Source organism: Sminthopsis crassicaudata, chromosome 1 (assembly GCF_048593235.1).
Source record: "Sminthopsis crassicaudata isolate SCR6 chromosome 1, ASM4859323v1, whole genome shotgun sequence".
Classification (NCBI taxonomy): Eukaryota; Metazoa; Chordata; class Mammalia; order Dasyuromorphia; family Dasyuridae; genus Sminthopsis; species Sminthopsis crassicaudata.
The window spans coordinates 83,770,121-83,776,120 of NC_133617.1; positions in this window are offsets into that span (position 1 = coordinate 83,770,121).

The following is a 6,000-nucleotide window of genomic DNA, read 5'->3' on the forward strand; positions in this document are numbered from 1 at the left end:
TATCCTCATTTCACAGATTAGGAAATTGAGTCAGAGAAAATAAGCAACTTTCTTATGGTCACAAGTAGGAAACAAAGATGGGATATGAATTCAGACCTTCCTAACTTCACATCTAGGACTCTCTATTATTTTATACTGCTAAAATTATACCATTAGAGTTCTTTCTAAAGACTAAGGCCCTAGAGTGTAGTGGATTGAGCACCCTCCCTGAAATCAGGAAGACCTGAGTTCAAATACAGCCTCAGACATTTAACACTTCCTGGCTGTGTGATCCTGGGCAAGTCATTTAACCCCAATTGCCTTAGGGGGAAAAAAGACTAAGGCCCTGGAGAGACTTCATGAACTCAGTCCTAAAATAGGGATAATTTTAGCCCCTAATTATAGGTTTAACCATATCCTTCCTCTATTCAACAAACTCCGGTGACCTTTAGCTCGCCTCAAATATAAAACTACCTGTTCTTAAAGTCTTATACAGCTTTGCCCTTTCTTCCCCTTCCAGTCTTTTCATACCTTATTCTTCTTCACATATTCTTATATATTCGCATTCTATCATGTAATACTCTACCTCTTGAATCTTAGCATTTTCACTGGTGATTCTCTATTTGTGGAACTCTTCCTTTCCCCTCCCCGATCTTCCTTCTGGCTTCCCCAGCTCCCTTCAAATCTCAGCTACAGTCTTACCTTCCAAAAGAAACCTTTGTCAATTCTCCTTTATCTATCAATTTGTGCTATATGTATCTTTTTTGTATGTAGCTATTTGTATATAGTAGACACTTTAATAAATGCTAGTTGACACTAATTGATTCAATGTTCTTCTCAATGTGTCTCTTCTGCCCCCATTTTTTCTGAGGCAGTCGGGGTTAAGTGACTTGCCCAGCTTGCAAGTGCTATGCCCCTGTTTAAAATCTATCTCTTGATTCAGACCAGTTCCAATGAGCTTGTGATGAAGAGAGCCATGTAGACCCAGAGAGAGGACTGTGGGAACTGAGTGTAGTTAACAACATAGCATTCTCAGTCTTTTTGTTGTTGTTTGCTTGCATTTTATTTTCTTTCTCATTTTTTTCTGGTTTGATTTGATTTTTCTTGTGCAGCAAGATAATTGTATAAATATGTATGCATATATTGGATTTAATATATATTTCTACCAAATTTAACATATATTGGACTGGGGAGGGAGTGGGGGAAGGAGGAAGAAGAATTAGAACACAAAGTTTTGCAAGGCTTAATGTTGTAGAATTATCTGTGCATATCTTTTGAAAAAATTTAATTAAAAAAATAAATAAAATAAAATCTGTCTCTTCAGAGGGTGTTCAGTAAAGAGCAAAACCCAATCCAGTAAATTACCTGGATGAGATCTATGCATTTGGACAATCCATCCCCATTCCTCACCTAGCCAGTGAAATTAATCAAATCCTGCCCCTATCTTATTACTCCACTGAAAAAGAAAGAAATTATTCCTTTCTTTCTTTCTTTAGTAGAAACAGAACATAGATTCACATACACACACACACACACACACACACACACACACACACCCTTATTCTCATGGAATGATACAAACCAGTCCACTTTGCACATTTACCATTGGAAGCAACATACAAATTAGACAACTTCCTCGTGACTTTTCTGTCAAGCTCTAGTTAAGGCTAGAGCACTGGAAAGCAGCTGGTTTCCCAGCCCCACCCACTCCCAGCCTAGACATTTTTCAACCAGGTTCCATCTGCTATGGGGTCACCCTTGGGTCAGCATACAACAGTAAGAGTGTCCAGGCTCTGGGGGAAGTTCTGACCCTGAACTGAGAGTCTATTGTTTGTGCTGACTTGGCAGGGTCTTTTGTGAATGCTTTTTTTCTGGCAGTCATCAAGAACAGCCTTAGCTGCTCTTCTGATTACATTTGCTTCTTAAGAGAAGAGGAAACTAACAATAAACTTAGATATGTGTGACATCCTCCCTTAGCTTACTCCTCAACTGCCACTCAGATTTTAAAGTTGGGTCCCCAGCACTTCAGGAGCCCATATGGGTATTACTTCCTTTCAACAGTCAGGCAAAGCTCTTAGCAAAGATGTAGAGGAGGGACAATTGTTCCAAGACATTTTCCCCATAAGCCTAGAGTATACCTCCCTACAAATGTACACTGAGTTCATGGGAGAGTGAATGTAAACATAGAGTACAATAGTAATGAGGAACATGGGTAGAATGCCTATAGGATATGGATATATCCCGTAGGATATACATACAGCAAAAGCATCTTACAATTCTGTCCAGCAGAACCTGAAAGTCTTGTGATTGATCATATAAATCCCCCTGTATTCAGCAAATCCTTTAGGTGACATGTTCAACTGGATTCCTAGAGTTTACTCATCTCCATAGTCAGACTCATTTCTGCTAAGGGAAACCACAACTTGAACTTGCTTCCTCCCTCTGTGACTTAACTGTTTCTGTATTTTTCTGGAGTGAATAGTTCAGCATTCTCTACTACTATCTTAAAAGTCTATTTGCTCAAAATGTTTGTAGCATCCTTTTTTTTAGTGGCAAGAAACTGGAAACTGAGTGGATGCCCATCAGTTGGAGAATGGCTGAATAAGTTATGGTATATGAATGTTATGGAATATTATTATTCTATACAAAGTGATCAGCAGGATGACTTTAGAGAGGCCTGGAGAGACTTATAGGAACTGATGCTAAGTGAAGTGAGCAGAACCAGGAGATCATTATTTGTACATGACAACAAGATTATACAATGATCAATTCTGATGGACACGACTCCCTTCAACAATGAGATGATTCAGTCCAGTTCCATTGATCTTGTGATGAAGAGAGCCATCTACGCCCAGAGAGAGGATTGTGGGAACTAAGTATGGTTCACAGCATTGCATTCTCACTCTTTTTGTTGTTGTTTGCTTGCACGTTAGTTTCTTTCTCATTTTTTTTACAGTTTGATTTGATTTTTCTTGTGCAACAAGATAATTGTATAGATATGCAAGAATATATTGGATTTAACATAGTTCTACCATGTTTAACATATATTGGACTACTTATCAGACTACTCATCTAGGAGAGGGGGTGGGGGAAGGGGAGAAAATTGGAACACAAGATTTTGCAAGGGTTAATGTTGAAAAATTATCCATGCATATGTTTTGAAAAATTAAAAGCTTTAGTTAAAAAAAGTCCATTTGCTCCCACTCAGAATTACATGACTAATGGGAGGAAGAGAAGTAACAAAAACTTCTCCCCCTTTCATTCTCCACTCTCAATAGTCTCCTCTACTGACAACTTGGGTTTTATAATCTCTTCAACTTTCAACTCTAAAAATCCTCCAGAATTTGTCCTTGTCCTACCAGTTGCTATTATTCCTTTCTCCCCTTGATCAAAAAGGTATTTACACATACTGTAAAAAGATCAGGGCAGGGACCCAAACAGTATAGGTAGTTTAATGTCTCATTAAGAAATTTGGAACTGATTGCATGACATGGGAGATGCTTGTATGAGAAATGCTGAAAACTTAGGTTTCCACAGAGCTTTGAGGTAGTATGGGATAGTGGGTACCACTGACTAAAAGATTTGCAAAATGTGAGAGGTTAAGGAAGGTTAAGATTCCACAGAACCTCCTCCCATATGTATAATTTACTTTTAGAGGGAAAAAGGACTGAACATGCATGATGAGTTCATTCTCCCAAACCAAGTGATAGTGTCAGTGGTAGTTTTGATTTCATATAATGTGATGGAAATATATTGCACTTTGAATCAGAAAATCTTGACTTTTTACCTGAGCATTTTATATCTCTCTTGCTCAATTGTTATATTCAACTTGGTATTGTGATTATTTGCTCCAATGTCTTATTCCCTCTACTAGAATATAAATTCTGTGAAGGGAGAGATCTTGTCTTATATTTATACCTCACGGTATCAATTGCAGGATCTTGCACAAAGTAGGTATTTAAATGTTGATTGAATTGAGGATGAATGAATGAATGTTGAGGCTATCTAGGGAAGCTCTCTCATTTCCCTTTTTCCTTACTTCTAACTCTGTCTTCACTTAGCCCTTCTACTCCTTCTCTGTTTCTCAGGAAAAGGGCAAAGACCACGTCATATTTATTGTCTCTGCAATCCAAAGCCACTTAAAGGAGGTCAGCCTAGTCATCCACTGGGGAAAAATACAAGAGGTTGAAAAATGCCTGTTGTCTATATTATGACATGCAATTGGACGCTCAGTCTCTTGGGTTAGCTCATCAGCACATATATCTTGAGCTGGCACTGGGGATAGATAGGGACATAGGTCTGGAATTGAATAGGAGGAAGAAAATGCAGCAGATCTCATGTGACAGATTGCACAGTATCTCCACTGACCCCAAGCTATTCCCTGCCACTAAAGCTCTTTCTTTCAACCCTGACATTTTCTTACCAATGCTCTAAGTCTTCAAATTATGGAATACCCCCATCTCAAAAAAAAAAAAAAATAAAAACACAGGTGATCTAAAGGGCAGTGGGGAAAATTCCTGGTGGGTATAAATGGACTGTTGCATATGACCAATGACATAAGGAATGGCAAAAAAAAAAGACAATGGTCAGAGTCAGGTTTTAATAACAACCACTACCACAATAACAATGATAGCTAGCATTTATAGAGCACTTTAAAGTTTACAAAATGCTTTACAATTATTATCTCATTTGATGCTCACAACAACCATGTGAGAAAACGGGTTGGCAAAAGTTAAATGCCATGTGTAGGCTCACAGCCAGTAGTGGCTGGATTTTAACTCAGATCTAGTGCTCTATCCACTGAGCAGTCTGTTGATGATTATAAAATTTGAAAAGCACTTTGCAGTTTGCAAAGAACTTTTTTGGGTACTGCATAATTATATTTTCCTAACAACACTGTGAAATGCTAGGTTGTAATCTCTTTGACAGCCTGAATCATGTCATACTTCATTTTTGCATCTCTTTTGGTGTATAGAATCACATGGTAGACAATCCCTTTCTCTTTTATCCTGGACTAATTCAGGGCCTGAACTCAAACCCTGTTCTTAGAAAATGCTGATATAAATTGATTTGTCCTATCTTCTCTCCCCCTTCTTTTATTTGAGAGCGCTAGGGAGGAGTCATGCAAGTATAATATTAATAGCAACAGACATTTTTATGGGGTTTTAAAGTTTGCAGAGCTCTTTTGCATACTTTTATATCATTTAATTCCCACAACCCTGAGGCCTATGTGATGTTATTCATTCCCATTTTATAGATAAAAAAAGCAAATCTCGAGAAAATTGTGACTACTCCAAGGTTAAATGGCTAATCAGTGGTACATGGGTATGTGCTTCAGTGGCAGGGGACCCAGATCTGTCTGAGTGATGCTCCCTTTGGGAGAGGTAACACATTCAAACTCTAATGTTGTTTTGTGATGGAGTCATAGAATCTTAGAATTTGAAAAAGAACATTTGGGGTCATTTGTCCCAACCTCTAACTACTGAACATCTATCACATCACTTTTCCAGGATAGCCAGAGATCACTGGTGATCTCTGGGGGTTAAGGGTCAGAGTGTTAGGAATGGGGCAAAGGACAAAGAAAAGGAGGTGAGTTACAATGAAAACTAGAGCAATTTCCCTCTTTTTTTCCAAGAGTTTACTTTGTTAGGAAAGTAGAATTTGTTCTTTATTCAGTCCCTGCCTGTGCCAATTCCATTTAGTTCAACTTACCAAGTATTTATTGAGCTTCTACAGAAAGCAGATAAAAATAGGACCAGCCGGGCAAAGCAGAAAGACAATTGAATTGTTGAATGTGTCTCCTCTGGGTGATGTCACTTGGGTGAGTGATTCACTCTCCCCTCCTCCCTCCCAGTTGGCTGCCTTAGTGGATGGCACTTGCAATGCCTGGTTGCATCAGCAGGATTGGATAGTAAATCACAATACAAAAAACTCAGTCTGAAGCCAGAGAAACAAGACTTTTTCTTCTTTTCTTCTCAAGACTAAATAGTACAAAGGAACTGTTGGGTGGGCATACAAAAT